The following is a 17,730-nucleotide window of genomic DNA, read 5'->3' on the forward strand; positions in this document are numbered from 1 at the left end:
TTCTAGACAGTAGGTGTCAGACTTTGGATAATACTGTACATCATCCATGACTTGGATGATTCCATTACATGCTCTTGCTCAGTCAGGCTGGAAAAAAGTTGCTCTCTCTTTCAACGTCATCTTTCATGAAGATCATTGTTTCAGTGCTCTGCGATTCTCCCTTTGAGGAGCACGAGCACTCGCAACGCGCAATTACCCGAATTTCTTAAGTCGGAATTGAGTTAACGAGACACTTTTAGCCTGCATTCGCCGTTGAGGAAAGGAGATAGCCTGACTTCAATTATCGTGTTAATCGAATCTGTCTAACCTCTGATTAGCCTGAATTAGTTAAACGAGCTACGAGGAACAGGGCCCCGGTGTTACTTTCTTTTGTGTTCTACTGGATCGCCTTTTAAAAGAGGCAAAATAAGAACTAGCTCACGCAGTGATTTCCAAAAGCTGATATGGGTCACTGAGTTTATGGCTTTCAATGGGTTTCTATTAAACGAGTCGTGTAAACACTTAGTGAACCTTCAACACATCTAAATAAAGTGATTTGGAAACATTGAAATCACTTTCTGATTTAATTATTAGTTTGCCTCTTTTTGTAAATCATGCTGAAAGTGTATATAATACACATCTCTGCAATATTGTGCTTCAGGCTTTACTGTTCTTCTTGTTTAATATGTTGTCTAGTGGATCATAAATAAATAGAAATAAATCTCAATATACATAGTTACATTTTTTTTTAGTCAGCACTCCACTTGAACATTTTTTTTAAACTTTTATACAGCAAGCTAATATTCCGATTGAAGTAGGCTACAAGATTTTTTTAATTAAAAAGTTGTTGTTTGTTGAAATTAATCAGCTTTCATTTACAGTTTTACAGTTGTCATTACATCATTCATTGAGCAAAAGTTGGTGCGTGCGTAATAAAAATCAATCGGGCCTTGATACAACACAAACCCGTTCTGTGCTGAAATAAATCATACGGTTTTCTAGGAAATCAACCACAGCTTGTCAGAATGGCCGAGTGGTCTAAGGCGCCAGACTCAAGGACTCTGTCTTTCCAAACAATTGGGTGTTCTGGTCTCTGAATGGAGGCGTGGGTTCAAATCCCACTTCTGACAGTTTCATTATACTTATTTTAATAAGAATAAATGTGTTCATTTTACTATTTTTAAGAAACGCGCTACAGAGGATTAGGACATATTCCTAGTTAATAAGGTGAGAAAGGGATTTGAAATACTTATTTAAAGCAGACATTCTTTAAAGGAAACTAGCAGCAATGTGCTAATTCATATCAAGAAATGTATCAATTGATCCCAAAATCTCGTCACGCATGCAAGTTTGCATTTTAAATCGGACCAAAATATCTTTCTTAACACAGAGTGCATTATTGTTTATGTAAACAGATTACTTGTTCAAGTCACTGAAAAATATTTTGAATCTAAACATGTTATTTAACTTCAGATTGTTTCAGTATTCCAAATAACATCTTACTTTGAAAAACCTCTCTGTCAGCCACTGGATCGGAGTCTCAGGCTGGAGTGCGGACCATTGAGAACAGTAAACGATCTATTACTGGAAGGAGCTCAAATGTGAAGTGCCCTCGTTTAACATGCTATAGCAGGATCGACTTCACCTGCTGTTTACATTTCCTAACACGTTATGAGGACGAATACAAAGTTTGACACTTTCCTTGTAAGTGGGAGTAAACACAAGTTCTTTTCAGATGTAATGCCTTTATTTAAGCTCAGTCTAGACCAGCGGAGTGCATATCACGAGACTATATTCTTATATTAGTCAAGCCCTAATTAAAGTGTTCCTAAATTGTTTTAACAGTACCAATGATCAATTTGAAATTTGCTTACTGATTTAAACAAACAACTGAACACTTGTAGGCCTACTTTGATGGTTTCTTTATGTGTTTCTACCATTGAGATACGCACTCAGAATGTGTTCCCTTCTTCCAGTTTCTCGTGTGATAGAAAAGTAAGTTTAGGCATGCGCATTGCCTGCCTCGTCAAGCAAGCTCGACCCACAGAACACAGGGTGGAATTTTAAAAGCGACTGAATCAACGAGCTGATGCTACTTTTTGAAGAAATTCTAAACACACCTCTAGCCGAATCATTTGCTATTTAGTTAATTCCTCCGCGGTCTCGGTTCGATTCCCAGTCAGGTTGGAATGCGTGTAGCGAAACTAAACTGGCTCGAGTGAAATGTCTGTTGGATTGTCTATGCATCGCTCCAAAATGAAGTACAGCACAGTTTTGCAAAATAAACCAACATCTTTCAAAATACACATTAATAATCATAAACTTTATTTTGTATAGCGCCCTTAAATGCATTTCTCTCAGAGCGCTTAACAAAAGAAAATACAACAAATCATCAAAACACAGAAACCAAACACAGAAATACAGAATCATAAGAAAGCCTTTCTAAAAAAGTAAGTCTTAAGACTCAATTTAAAAACAATCAAAGTAGCAGAGTCCCTAATCTCGATAGGAAGAGAGTTCCACAATTTAGGGGCATAGCAACTAAATGCCCTGTCGCCCATAGAGCATAGGCGAGCAAGAGGGACACTCAGCAATCTAAGATCATGTGAGCGGAGGTTGCGGATGGGAGTATAAAATGATAAAAGATCAGATCAATGAAGAGGGGCCAGCCCATGAAGAGCCTTATAGGTAAGCAGTAGAATTTTAAAATTGACTCGGAACCGAACAGGCAGCCAATGCAGGGCCTCTAGAACAGGAGTGATGTGAACTCTGGTGCAAGACCTGGAAACAATTCTGGCTGCAGAGTTCTGAACATATTACAACCTGGCAAGGATGCAATTTGAGACACCAGCATACAGGGCATTACAGTAGCCAATCCTGGAGAACACAAACGCATGGACTAGTTTTTCAGCCGCAGATTGTGAAAGCATAGGTCACAACCTAACTATATTTCTGAGGTGGAAAAAAGAAACCTTGACAGTGTTCAATACATGCGGTTCAAAAGTTAACCCAGGATCAAACATCACTCCCAGAGTTTTCATTTTTGAAGTAAACTCAAGCATGGTGCCATCAACAGACAGATTTAAGGCATTAGTTTTACCGAGCTGGCAAGAAGTGCCTAGCAGCATTACCTCACAGTTCAGGTGTACAAAATGATGTGCCATCCAGTTTCTTATATCAGAGATACAAGCTGTAAGAGCAGAGGCAGCAGCAGCAATGTTGGGTTTAGAATGAATATAGATTTGGGTTCATCAGCATAACAATTATAATTCAAACCATGTGACATAGCTGTGTTTGTATAAACTCAACACAAAGAAAACTAGAAGCTATTTTATTATTTTTGCTTGCCAGAGAAATTCTTGTTTAACCTTAAGAGCACTGCTTGGCTAGAAGTGGCTGCTGTGCCAAGGAAGACGATTTGCATTGAAAAGACACTTTGCATTGGCAGCACGTGTGAGTTTAACACTTCATGACTGAGAGCTGCCCTTCATGGCAACAGAATCCACAACAACAATGACTTTTATCAGCATCTTCATCTGGGCACTTGTCATCTGCACTCAGGGTAAGAATCATTTAGAAAAATGCATTTACAAAAAATATCTGTTTGTTGGATAATTTACAAAAGTGTCAAAAGTAAAACAGGCAAAAAAAGAAAAGAAAAAGTCTTGCATTTAATGTGTTTCATAATTAATTCAATCATTACTATTTAGCTATTTAGTTAATTAATTTAGTTTTTACATTTGCAAATGACAGACTACATTGCCAATAAAATAAAACTCTGTAGGACAATTGAACACTCGTAGAGGGATCGATGCCCGCATTCTCCAAATAGTTTTAATGTATGTACGTATTTATTACCATTGCATTAAGGAGAGAAATACAAAGTGTGACAATTTTTTGTAAACAAACGCCCGCCCTACATGTGTATTTTAAAGTACAGTCTGCTAATTTGTAATATTCCCCAGACTGAAAAACTCCAGTGCGCCCTCCATTGCATGTCTTCAGAGAAGCACAAAGGGAGGTCTTTCTTTTAGCAATGGAAGTTTAGTTATTTGAGAATAAATATAAATAACAGAGGTTTCGATTCAAAGTATTTTTCAGTGTCTTCAGCAAGTAATCTATTTACATAAACAATAATGCAATCTGTGTTAAGAAATATATTTTCATCTGATTTACATGCAAATTAAATGGTAAACTGAGTGCTAACAAGGCTTTGCAATTAATGGATACACCTCTTACAGCAATTATCGCATTACAGTTAGTTTCCTTTATGGAATGTCTCCTATTTGAAATCAATTTTCTCTCTTTATTAACACTAGGAGTATTTTCAGTAATCCTCTATAAAAGAGTAATAATCAGTGTTAGCCTGTGTTTGGGCTGGCAGGTTTAGTTCTTAAAAAGACAATGTCGAAGGCTGTGACTGTTGTAATTATCTGAGATGTTGCATGTAGACAATAATGTAGGAGCACCGCTACAGTTTCATCTAGGTTCCATAGTGTAGTGGTTATCACGTCTGCTTTACACGCAGAAAGCCTTCCTTTTGACCCCCAGTGGTATATTATATTAATTCATGGTCAAGACAAATTCCCTCTGGGTTTTGTCCGATTGTTAGATTGATGATCTAAGGTCCCTGGTCCCTTTGTATGTGCAGGAGAGTTTATTCACAAATAAATGCATACATGTTTTTTGTGTTTATTTTTGTTGGTACATTAACCCAATACACTATTGCATTCTGCCACGTCATTAGATGAGCAAATCCCCTTTGTGCCATTGCGCATTCAGCAGAGAAGCACTGAGAGAATCCATCTTCGGTGTCACTCAGTACTACCAGTTTTCACCCGTTGGTGGTATATTGGTGAGCATAGCTGCTTTCCATGTTATTGACCCGAGATGATTCATGACCACCGCAATTGTTTTTATGGTCACATTTCAAATAATGAACATTATAAAAGCAAATCAACATTGTTTTCTTTTATTTACTTTTAAAGCAGAGAATCGAACACACTTCTGACAACTTCATAGGCCTGCAAATCAGAAATGATCCATTTTCTTTTCTCCCAAATATATCATGCAAAGTATAAAACCTTTCTCCTCAGTTTGTTCACAGGCAGTTTTCTCACCAGTTTCGATTGCCAATTCTAATACTCTGTCTCTTTTTAAATGCAGGTTAAATCGTGGAAAGCACTGTGCGACTATTTGACACAGACTACTGCTTCACTCAAAAACAGGAGATTGCCAGAAAAAAACAATGCCATGTTTACTGTAAAACTGCAGATACAATCGTTCCAGATGAGACCATTCATTTTAAATACATGCAATTTGATTTTTGTATTATTATTATTATTATTATTATTATTATTATTATTATTATTATTATTATTATTATTATTAATATTGAGGCAGGGAGGCTGCAGTTGTTTCTAAGTGACAAGGAATCTGAAATAACATTCTAAGGGCTGGTGTCATTTGACTTTGTGTTATCAAAGGTGTTTCTGGCGACATCCAGTGGATTTGATTTGGAATCTTTGGGTACTGTCGTCGTCACTTCCAGTATTTTGTCAGACGACAACAAGTTCATAGCTCAGTTGGTTAGAGTAAAAGAAACTTCTACTAGTCAGCCCGGCTAGCTCAGTCGGTAGAGCCTGAGACTTTTAATCTCAGGGTTGTGGGTTTGAGCCCCACGTGGGACGTCCTTTTTTAAATACAAATTGTAGATGTTTCTTAGAGGCAATGCTTGAGTCTGTTCACATTTTATACAGTACTGCAACACAATTACTTATGTGCTTTGTCAGATAGGAATTGCTGTTGTAAAATCCATGCATCTTGTATAGATATAAAAATATTTAGTATATATTGAAATAAATAATCGTACTTCTTGGTGTTGGCTTCAATCCCTCTTTGTTATTTCATTGAGAAAAAGTTGGTGCGTGTGTAAGAAAAATCATTCCTTTTTTCACGCCAGGCCCTCGTGGTACAACGGTAACACATCTGACTCCAGAGAAGGTTGCGTGTTCATATTACATTTGCATCAAGTCTTAATGTTTCTCTTCCACTTTTTGAAGTGTTTCAATTTGAATGTGTCCAGCAACGTGCTTGTAATTCAGTATATGCAGTATTTTGCTGATTGTGAGTATATAACGACGTATTGCCTCAGTTAATCTTTTAGAAAAACTACTCTGCCAACACAAGAAAAACAAGGTAGCAGAAATATCACAGTCATGAAGGGCTCAGACTGCCCAGTGGTTGAATCAGGACTGCTGTCTTTATGTAAACTGGGAATTCAATGCTTAAAAATTCAACAGAAATCTGACAAGACAGTATAAAACCATTCACCTTTTGCGGTCCTATGTCAACCTGGTCCGACATCGCGAATATCCCTTTAAGGTCCATAGCCGAACTCTGTCCGACATTGCCGAAAACTATGATCTGATCCGGCTGAAGAAAATGGTGAGCATCAACAGAGTAGCAGAAGGATCCTGCTGTGCTCGTCATTGATGACAGACGTCAAATCAAAGTGAACTTTTCATGTTCATCTAGCAATACCAAAACCACAGCTGCGTTATTAAATAGACTTTAACGAAAAACATGTATTATTAGAAAAGTCTCAATTTACAAAGCGTGTGTGTGTGTGTGTGTGTGTGTGTGTGTGTGTGTGTGTGTATATATATATATATATATATATATATATATATATATATATATATATATATATATATATATATATAATCAGTGTTTTGATTATTTTATTTATCTACTTAGCAGGGCGACTTAAAAATGTTACACAGTATTACTGAACAAAATAAACAATCCAGTAAATACAGTAAGTAATTACATTTAAGAGCGAGTTCGACCGGGAGCAGTTAACTTACAGTAAAAACATTCGCTCACATGAGTAAAGTCCAGTAAGAGCACATAAGTATTGTAATGGATTGAACACCGGGGTTGTGTTACTCCTCCAAAACTATTTGTAAATAGTTGTATTATCGTGTTTAATGTGTGTGTAATGCAGAAGAAAGAAAGTGTGTATAACACCTTAACTGGGAAAGTTGTGATGATTGACAGCTTACAGGAGCGACGAGTTCCCTCCTGCTTGTTGTGATTGGTGGGTGCAGTTTTGGGCAGGAGCTCGGAAGGGAGAGGGCGATTAGAGCAGATCAGGGAAGGAGAAGGGAGAGGGCTCCAATCCACGGAAATGCGCCCTACGAAGCGCACTGCGAAGGGCAGAGGTGGGTGGAGGCCCTCTTCAGGGGTGTTCCTATCTGTAGTGAACAGAAACTGCTCCCTCCGAAGGGCCCTTCAAGCTGCCACTCCTGAAGTGTGCAAGCACCGTGCCCTCCGGCGGAAGAGATCCTCTCTTCATAACCCAGCATATAGAGGATCATTTGTTCTGCAGGAGGGCACAGTGCTTGCACACTTCGGGAGCGCCAGCTTGAAGGGCCCTTCGGAGGGAGCAGTTTCCGTTCACTACAGATAGGAACACCCCTGAAGAGGGCCTCCACCCACCTCTGCCCTTCGCAGTGCGCTTCGTAGGGCGCATTTCCGTGGATTGGAGCCCTCTCCCTTCTCCTTCCCTGATCTGCTCTAATCGTCCTCTCCCTTCCGAGCTCCTGCCCAAAACTGCACCCACCAATCACAACAAGCAGGCGGGAACTCGTCGCTCCTGTAAGCTGTCAATCATCACAACTTTCCCAGTTAAGGTGGTGTACACACTTTCTTTCTTCTGTATTACACACACATTAAACATGATAATACAACTATTTACAAATAGTTTTGGAGGAGTAACACAACCCCTGTGTTCAACCCATTACAATACTTATGTGCTCTTATTGGACTTTACTCATGTGAGCAAATGTTTTTACTGTAAGTTAACTGCTCCCGGTCGAACTCGCTCTTAAATGTAATTATTTACTGGATTGTTTATTTTGTTCAGTAAAACCTGTGTAACATTTTTAAGTCGCCCTGCTAAGTAGATAAATAAAATAATCAAAACACTGATTATATATATATATATATATATATATATATATATATATATATATATATATATATATATACATACATATATACACACACACACACACACACACACCACACACACGCTTTGTAAATTGAGACTTTTCTAATAATACATGTTTTTCGTTAAAGTCTATTTAATAACGCAGCTGTGGTTTTGGTATTGCTAGATGAACATGAAAAGTTCACTTTGATTTGACGTCTGTCATCAATGACGAGCACAGCAGGATCCTTCTGCTACTCTGTTGATGCTCACCATTTTCTTCAGCCGGATCAGATCATAGTTTTCGGCAATGTCGGACATCATGACTGTGATATTTCTGCTACCTTGTTTTTCTTGTGTTGGCAGAGTAGTTTTTCTAAAAGATTAACTGAGGCAATACGTCGTTATATATTCACAATCAGCGAAATACTGGACATACTGAATTATAAGCAGGATGCTGGACACATTCAAATTGAAACACTTTAAAAAGAAGAAAAATATTAAGACTTCACACCAACGTGATTTGAACATGCAACCTTCTCATCTGGAGTCAGATGTGCTACTGTTGCAGCGCAAGGTCCTGGCGCGAAAAAATAAATGACTTTTCTTACACACGCACCAACTTTTGCTCAATGAAATGTAAAAAAGAACAGGATTGAAGCCAACCCAAAAAGTAAGATTATTTATTTCAATATATACTAAATATTGTTATATCTATACAAGATGCATGCATTTTACAATAGCAATTCCTATCTGACAAAGCACATAAGTAATTGTGTTGCAAGTACTGTATAAAATGTGAACAGACTCAAGCATTGCCTCTAAGAAACATCTACAATTTGTTTTTAAAAAGAGGATGCCCAGTATGGGGCTCAAACTCACAACCCTGAGATTAAGCAAGCTTATGCTCTACCAACTGAGCTAGCCAGGCTGACTAGTAAAAGTTTCTTTCACTCTAACCAACTGAGCTATGAACTTGTCGTCATCTGACAAAATACTGTAAGTGACAATGACAGTACCCAAAGATTCCAAATCTAATCCACTGGATGTCGCCAGAAACACCTTTGATAACACAAAGTCAAATGACACCAGCCCCTAGAATGTTATTCCAGATTCGTTGTCACTTAAAAACAACTGCAGCCCCTGCCTCAATAATAATAATAATAATAATAATAATAATAATAATAATAATAATAATAATAATAATAATAATACAAAAATCGAATTGCATTATTTAAAATGAATGGTCTCATCTGGAACGATTGTATCTGCAGTTATACAGTAAACATGGCCTTGTTTTTTCTGGCTATCTCCTGCTTGTGAGAGAAGCAGTAGTCTGTGTCAAAGAGTCGCACAGTGCTTTACACGATTTAACATGCATTTAAAAAGAGACAGAGTATTAGAATTAGTATTAGAATTTGGTGAGAAAACTGCCTGTTATCAAACTGAGCAGAAAGGCTTTATACTTTGCATGATATATTTGGGAGAAAAGAAAACGGATCATCTCTGATTTGCAGGCCTATGAAGTTGTCAGAAGTGTGTTTGATTCTCTGCTTTAAAAGTAAATAAAAGAAAACAATGTTGATTTGCTTTTATAATGTTCATTATTTGAAACGTGGGCATAAAAACAATTGCGGAATAACATGGAAAGCAGCTATGCTCACCAATATACCACCAACGGGTGAAAACTGATAGTATTGAGTGATACAGAAGACGGATTCTCTCAGTGCTTCTCTGCTGAATACGCAACGGCACAAAGGGGATTTGCTCATCTAATGACATGCAGAATGCAATAGTGTATTGGGTTAATGTAACAACAAAAATAAACATGTATGCATTTATTTGTGAATAAACTCTCCTGCACATACAATGGGACCAAGGACCTTAGATCATCAATCTAACAATTGGACAAACCCCAGAGAGACTTTGTCTTGACCATGGAGTAATATAATATCCCACTGGGGGTCGAACGGAAGGCTTTCTGCATGTAAAGCAGACGTGATAACCACTACACTATGGAACCTAGACGAAACTGTAGCGGTGCTCCATTATTGTCTACATCTCAGATAATTTACGAACTAAACCTGCCAGCCCAAACACAGGCTAACATTGATTACTACTCTTTTATAGAGGATTACTGAAAATATTCCTAGTGTTAACAAAGTGAGAACATTGATTTCAAATAGGAGACATTCCATAAAGGAAACTAACTGTAATGTGGTAATTGCTGTAAGATGTGTATCCATTAATTGCAAAGCCTCGTTAGCACTCAGTTTACCATTTAATTTGCATGTAAATCAGATGAAAATATATTTCTTAACACAGATTGCATTATTGTTTATGTAAATAGATTACTTGCTGAAGACACTGAAAAATACTTTGAATCGAAACCTCTGTTATTTATATTTATTCTCAAATAACACAACTTCCATTGCTAAAAGAAAGACTCCCTTTGTGCTTCTCTGAAGACATGCAATGGAGGGCGCAGTGGAGTTTTTCAGTCTGGGGAATATTACAAATTAGCAGACTGTACTTTAAAATACACATGTAGGGCGGGCGTTTGTTTACAAAAAATTGCCACACTTTGTATTTCTCTCCTTAATGCAATGGTAATAAATACGTACATACATTAAAACTATTTGAAGAATGCGGGCATCGATCCCTCTATGAGTGTTCAATTGTCCTACAGAGTTTTATTTTATTGGCAATGTAGTCTGTCATTTGCAAATGTAAAAACTAAATTAATTAACTAAATAGCTAAATAGTAATGATTGAATTAATTATGAAACACATTAAATGCAAGACTTTTTCTTTTCTTTTTTTGCCTGTTTTACTTCTGACACTTTTGTAAATTATCCAAAAAACTGATATTTTTTGTAAATGCATTTTTCTAAATGATTCTTACCCTGAGTGCAGATGACAAGTGCCCAGATGAAGATGCTGATAAAAGTCATTGTTGTTGTGGATTCTGTTGCCATGAAGGGCAGCTCTCAATCATGAAGTGTTAAACTCACACGTGCTGCCAATGCAAAGTGTCTTTTCTATGCAAATCGTCTTCCTTGGCACAGCAGCCACTTCTAGCCAAGCAGTGCTCTTAAGGTTAAACAAGAATTTCTCTGGCAAGCAAAAATAATAAAATAGCTTCTAGTTTTCTTTGTGTTGAGTTTATACAAACACAGCTATGTCACATGGTTTGAATTATCATTGTTATGCTGATGAACCCAAATCTATATTCATTCTAAACCCAACATTGCTGCTGCTGCCTCTGCTCTTACAGCTTGTATCTCTGATATAAGAAACTGGACGGCACGTCATTTTGTACACCTGAACTGTGAGGTAATGCTGCTAGGCACTTCTTGCTAGCTTGGTAAAACTAATGCCTTAAAGCTGTCTGTTGATGGCACCATGCTTGAGTTTACTTCAAAAATGAAAACTCTGGGAGTGATGTTTGATCCTGGGTTAACTTTTGAACCGCATGTACTGAACACTGTCAAGGTTTCTTTTTTCCACCTCAGAAATATAGCTAGGCTGCGACCTATGCTTTCGCAATCTGCGGCTGAAAAACTAGTCCATACGTTTGTGTTCTCCAGGATTGACTACTGTAATGCCATGTTTGCTGGTGTCTCAAATTGCATCCTTGCCAGACTGCAATATGTTCAGAACTCTGCAGCCAGAATTGTGTCCAGGTCTTGCACCAGAGATCACATCACTCCTGTTCTAGAGGCCCTGCATTGGCTGCCTGTTCAGTTCCGAGTCTATTTTAAAATTCTACTGCTTACCTATAAGGCTCTTCATGGGCTGGCCCCTCTTTATTGATCTGATCTTTTATCATTTTATACTCCCACCCGCAACCTCCGCTCACATGATCTTAGATTGCTGAGTGTCCCTCGTGCTTGCCTACGCTCTATGGGCGACAGGGCGTTTAGTTGCTATGCCCCTAAATTGTGGAACTCTCTTCCTATCGAGATTAGGGACTCTGCTACTTTGACTGCTTTTAAATCGAGTCTTAAGACTTACTTTTTTAGAAAGGCTTTCTTATGATTCTGTATTTCTGTGTTTGGTTTCTGTGTTTTGAAGATTTGTTGTATTTTCTTTTGTTAAGCGCTCTGAGACTAATGCATTTAAGGACGCTATACAAAATAAAGTTTATTATTATTAATGTGTATTTTGAAAGATGTTGGTTTATTTTGCAAAACTGTGCTATACTTCATTTTGGAGCGATGCATAGACAATCCAACAGACATTTCACTCGGGCCAGTTTAGTTTCTCTACACGCATTCCAACCTGACTGGGAATCGAACCGAGACCGGGGAGGAATTAACTAAATAGCAAATGATTCGGCTAGAGGTATGTTTAGAATTTCTTCAAAAAGTAGTATCAGCTCGTTGATTCAGTCGCTTTTAAAATTCCACCCTGTGTTCTGTGGGTCGAGCTTGCTTGACGAGGCAGGCAATGCGCATGCCTAAACTTACTTTTCTATCACACGAGAAACTGGAAGAAGGGTACACATTCTGAGTGCGTATCTCAATGGTAGAAACACATAAAGAAACCATCAAAGTAGGCCTACAAGTGTTCAGTTGTTTGTTTAAATCAGTAAGCAAATTTCAAATTGATCATTGGTACTGTTAAAACAATTTAGGAACACTTTAATTAGGGCTTGACTAATATAAGAATATAGTCTCATGATATGCACTCCGCTGGTCTAGACTGAGCTTAAATAAAGGCATTACATCTGAAAAGAACTTGTGTTTACTCCCACTTACAAGGAAAGTGTCAAACTTTGTATGCGTCCTCATAACGTGTTAGGAAATGTAAACAGCAGGTGAAGTCGATCCTGCTATAGCATGTTAGATGAGGGCGCTTCACATTTGAGCTCCTTCCAGTAATAGATCGTTTACTGTTCTCAATGGTCCGCACTCCAGCCTGAGACTCCGATCCAGTGGCTGACAGAGAGGTTTTTCAGAGTAAGATGTTATTTGGAATACTGAAACAATCTGAAGTTAAATAACATGTTTAGATTCAAAATATTTTTCAGTGACTTGAACAAGTAATCTGTTTACATAAACAATAATGCACTCTGTGTTAAGAAAGATATTTTGGTCTGATTTAAAATGCAAACTAAATTGTAAACTTGCATGCGTGACGAGATTTTGGGATCAATTGATACATTTCTTGATATGAATTAGCACATTGCTGCTAGTTTCCTTTAAAGAATGTCTGCTTTAAATAAGTATTTCAAATCCCTTTCTCACCTTATTAACTAGGAATATGTCCTAATCCTCTGTAGCGCGTTTCTTATAGTAAAATGAACACATTTATTCTTATTAAAATAAGTATAATGAAACTGTCAGAAGTGGGATTTGAACCCACGCCTCCATTCAGAGACCAGAACACCCAATTGTTTGGAAAGACAGAGTCCTTGAGTCTGGCGCCTTAGACCACTCGGCCATTCTGACAAGCTGTGGTTGGTCTCCTAGAAAACCGTATGATTTATTTCAGCACAGAACGGGGTTGTGTTGTATCAAGGCCCGATTGATTTTTATTACGCACGCACCAACTTTTGCTCAATGAATGATGTAATGACAACTGTAAAACTGTAAATGAAAGCTGATTAATTTCAACAAACAACAACTTTTTAATTAAAAAAATCTTGTAGCCTACTTCAATCGGAATATTAGCTTGCTGTATAAAAGTTTAAAAAAAATGTTCAAGTGGAGTGCTGACTAAAAAAATGTAACTGTATGTATATTGAGATTTATTTCTATTTATTTATGATCCACTAGACAACATATTAAACAAGAAGAACAGTAAAGCCTGAAGCACAATATTGCAGAGATGTGTATTATATACTCTTTCAGCATGATTTACAAAAAGGGGCAAACTAATAATTAAATCAGAAAGTGATTTCAATGTTTTCAAATCACTTTATTTAGATGTGTTGAAGGTTCACTAAGTGTTTACACGACTCGTTTAATAGAAACCCATTGAAAGCCATAAACTCAGTGACCCATATCAGCTTTTGGAAATCACTGCGTGAGCTAGTTCTTATTTTGCCTCTTTTAAAAGGCGATCCAGTAGAACACAAAAGAAAGTAACACCGGGGCCCTGTTCCTCGTAGCTGGTTTAACTAATTCAGGCTAATCAGAGGTTAGCCAGATTCGAATAACACGATAATTGAAGTCAGACTATCTCCGTTCCTCGACAGCGAATGCAGGCTAAAAGTGTCTCGTTAACTCGATTCCGACTGAAGAAATTCGGGTAATTGCGCGTGCTCGTGCTCCTCAAAGGGAGAATCGCAGAGCACTGAAACAATGATCTTCACCAAAGATGACGTCGAAACAGAGAGCAACTTTTTTTTTTCATCCTGACTGAGCAAGAGCATATAATGGAAAGTTTTGAGAAATATAAAAGCATTATCACAACTAAATGCTACACTGCTGTTGCTGCCAAGCCCAGAGAGGAAGCATGGAAAACAATTGCAAATAAGCTAAATGCGTAAGTTTTTTCATTTTTTAATTTGTGGAGCACCGCACATGCGACAATGATGTCACATTATCTGTCACAGATCATCTGAGAATAACTGAGGTCAAGTCATGGATGATGTATTATTATCCAAAGTCTGACACCTACTGTCTAGCGCTGGCATTGTATAATTGTTATTAAAATGTAGGATTATTTGCATCAGTTGCTGAATTGCAGCTCATTTTTAATTTCATGTAAGTGATAACATCATAAGTATCTGTACATTAATGCTGTGAAAGGATTTCCTGTTCACAAAATCTGCCTCATTTGGTCCTGAGGGTGCCTTGATGGGGATCTGACTGCAGTCCACAGCACCAATGACGTTGGGGAACTCTGCATAATAACATAGCCTACTTAATAAACGATAACGATGGAATTACCTGTTCATTAAATTGCATATAACCTAGTAGATTACCTGCGACTGCATAGAAGCCCTCTTTGATGGCGTTTCCCTTGTATGTCCCGGAAAGGTGATGAACATAAAGAAATTTCTTTAGGGCCAGGTATACGCTTCGGACTGCACGGCACGCAACGGCTTTGCTGATATTTTCAGCATTGCCAACTCAGTATAGGAATGCGCCACTAGCATAAAAGCGCAGGCCTATGCATAGTTTATGTTACTGTCAACGCACGGCTATGCCAGGTGGTATAGGCAATGTACTGCTCAAGTAGATTTATTAGGTAAATGATACCTTGCCGATCGAATCTATAGCGCTCAAATACAAAACATCCTCATGCTACTTCTCGCGTGATAAGCGAGCGCTCAACCATTTGAGCTAATTTCCCTGCAAGTGTGTTATTTATCATGATATATTTGGGAGAAAAAAAAAAAAACGGATCCTCATTTGCAATGTTTCCAAAGTTCAGCCCCGCCACTGTCGTGTTGCTGGTTAAAACGATAACTTCATTTTTTTTTTTCTTCTCAAGTTCAACTCACAAGTGTAGCAGAGTGGCGCAGCGGAAGTGTGCTGGGCCCATAACCCAGAGGTCGATGGATGGAGTTCATCCTCTACAAGCTTGTTTTTCTTGTGCTGGCAGAGTAGTTTTCCTAAAAGATTAACTGAGGAAACACATTGTATTTTATTCACAATCAAGGAAATACTGGACATGCTGAAATATAAGCACGTTGCTGGACTCATTCAAATCGAAACACGTTAAAAAGTAACTGAAGGGGCAATTGGTTGGAACAAATAGACTGAATAATTTTTGATTTCACTCTGTGTTAACATTCTGTGTTAAGAAAGATTTAAAATGCAAACTAAATTGTAAACTTGCATGCGTGACGATATTTTGGGATCAATTGATACATTTCTTGATATGAATGAGCACATTGCTGCTAGTTTCCTTTAAAGAATGTCTGCTTTAAATAAGTATTTCAAATCCCTTTCTCACCTTATTAACTAGGAATATGTCCTAATCCTCTGTAGCGCGTTTCTTATAGTAAAATGAACACATTTATTCTTATTAAAATAAGTATAATGAAACTGTCAGAAGTGGGATTTGAACCCACGCCTCCATTCAGAGACCAGAACACCCAATTCGTTGGAAAGACAGAGTCCTTAAGTCTGGCGCCTTAGACCACTCGGACATTCTGACAAGCTGTGGTTGGTCTCCTAGAAAACCATATGATTTGTTTCAGCACAGAACGGGGTTGTGTTGTATGAAGGCCCGATTGATTTTTATTACGCACGCACCAACTTTTGCTCAATGAATGATGTAATGACAACTGGAAAACTGTTAATGAAAGCTGATTAATTTCAACAAACAACAACTTTTTAATTAAAAAAATCTTGTAGCCTACTTCAATCGGAATATTAGCTTGCTATATTATATAAAACCAAAAAAATAAAATAAATAAAATTAAAAAAAAAAAAAAAATGTTCAAGTGGAGTGCGGACTAAAAAACTGTAGCTGTATGTATTTCTATTTATTTATGATCCACTAGACAACATATTAAACAAGAGGAACAGTAAAGCCTGAAGCACAGTATTGCAGAGATGTGTATTATACACACTTTCAGCATGATTTACAAAAAGGGGCAAACTAATAACTAAATTGCAAAGTGATTTCAATGTTTCCAAATCACTTAATTTAGATGTGTTGAAGGTTCACTCAGTGTTTACATGACTCGATTAATAGAAAACTATAATCTCAGTGACCCACATCAGCTTTTGGAAATCATTGCGTGAGCTAATTCTTATTTTCCCTCTTTTAAAATCAGACTGTTTGTGTCTGTGTGGAGGCTGCCTTCACTGGAACTTTTATTTGTAGTTTCTGGATGTTTTGCTTTGCTTTTTGTACACTGGGGCCTATGTCCTCCATGAATTACCATATCTGGTAGCGTCATGTGAGTGTGTGTGTGAATAAATCCTGAGTGCCTGTGTCTCTGTGCCTCCCTCTCTGCCTCTTTTATCTTGCTTGAAATAAAATGAAAGGAAAGTACTTCTGATTGTGCAACTGTTCTTTCAATTCAGTTGTATATATTAACATGGTCTGCACCTCAAATAGATGGAAGATTGAGTGTGTGAGTCTTCTTTTCTCACTGAGGTTATAACATATATATGATAAAGATAAAGTTATCTCAATTTAAGATACATTTTTTTAAATGAGGAATTTGTATATTCCTGAATGAATTCTTATTTATTTATTAAGGAGCAGCACATCAGCGTTATTGAAGGCAGTTTATTCTTCATTGTCTTGCCTCCTGTGTCATCCTTGTTACCCACCTGGTCTCCTTCATTCCTTATGTGTGCAGCAGCTCCCTGGCACACATGTCTCAACACCTATGGGTCAGTTCATTGTGAACAGGCAGATTTCTAATGCCCCTCCTAGCGAGCAGGAAAGCACTGAGAGGCTAAACATCAAACTACAGGAAGGATAATCTAACTGTACTGTGAGCAGCGCTTAGTACACATATACAAATAGAACTAATCCACTCTTCTATTAAACTGTGAACTTAGTGTTTGATTGAATCCCTCTCTGTGTTTGTATAGCCTGGAAACAGGCATCAGTACCCTGCAAAGCTGCACACATTGCCATCATTCACATTGACCACAAGAGGGAGCCAGAGCACCACTGCTGTCCATAATGTAATAACAGTACAGTAGTAAGACACTTGAAATAGGCAGCAGTTACCTCCGCAGTCAGCCCATTTCTCCCACTGTTAACACAAGGATCCTCACACCCAGTCATCTAAACACTACAGTGTGGTCTGTGTCTGGAAGAAGGAGCTG

The 17,730-nt window shown here is 37.8% G+C and overlaps 4 non-coding genes across 4 annotated transcripts; 2 read left to right on the forward strand and 2 right to left on the reverse strand.

Annotated features, from left to right (window-relative positions):
* The first annotated feature begins 998 nt into the window (after positions 1-998).
* Positions 999-1,109, forward strand: trnal-caa. The gene is made up of 2 exons: positions 999-1,036; positions 1,064-1,109. It is a non-coding gene; the product is annotated as a tRNA-Leu (tRNA).
* A 4,487-nt stretch (positions 1,110-5,596) lies between these two features.
* trnak-uuu lies at positions 5,597-5,669 on the forward strand. Its single transcript has one exon. It is a non-coding gene; the product is annotated as a tRNA-Lys (tRNA).
* Positions 5,670-13,320: 7,651 nt separating this feature from the next.
* On the reverse strand, positions 13,321-13,431 carry trnal-caa. Its single transcript has 2 exons — positions 13,394-13,431; positions 13,321-13,366 (listed from the first exon to the last, which is right to left on the reverse strand). It is a non-coding gene; the product is annotated as a tRNA-Leu (tRNA).
* A 2,551-nt stretch (positions 13,432-15,982) lies between these two features.
* Positions 15,983-16,093, reverse strand: trnal-uaa. The gene is made up of 2 exons: positions 16,056-16,093; positions 15,983-16,028 (listed from the first exon to the last, which is right to left on the reverse strand). It is a non-coding gene; the product is annotated as a tRNA-Leu (tRNA).
* Between the last annotated feature and the right edge of the window lie 1,637 nt (positions 16,094-17,730).

This window comes from Polyodon spathula, chromosome 47 (assembly GCF_017654505.1).
Source record: "Polyodon spathula isolate WHYD16114869_AA chromosome 47, ASM1765450v1, whole genome shotgun sequence".
Classification (NCBI taxonomy): Eukaryota; Metazoa; Chordata; class Actinopteri; order Acipenseriformes; family Polyodontidae; genus Polyodon; species Polyodon spathula.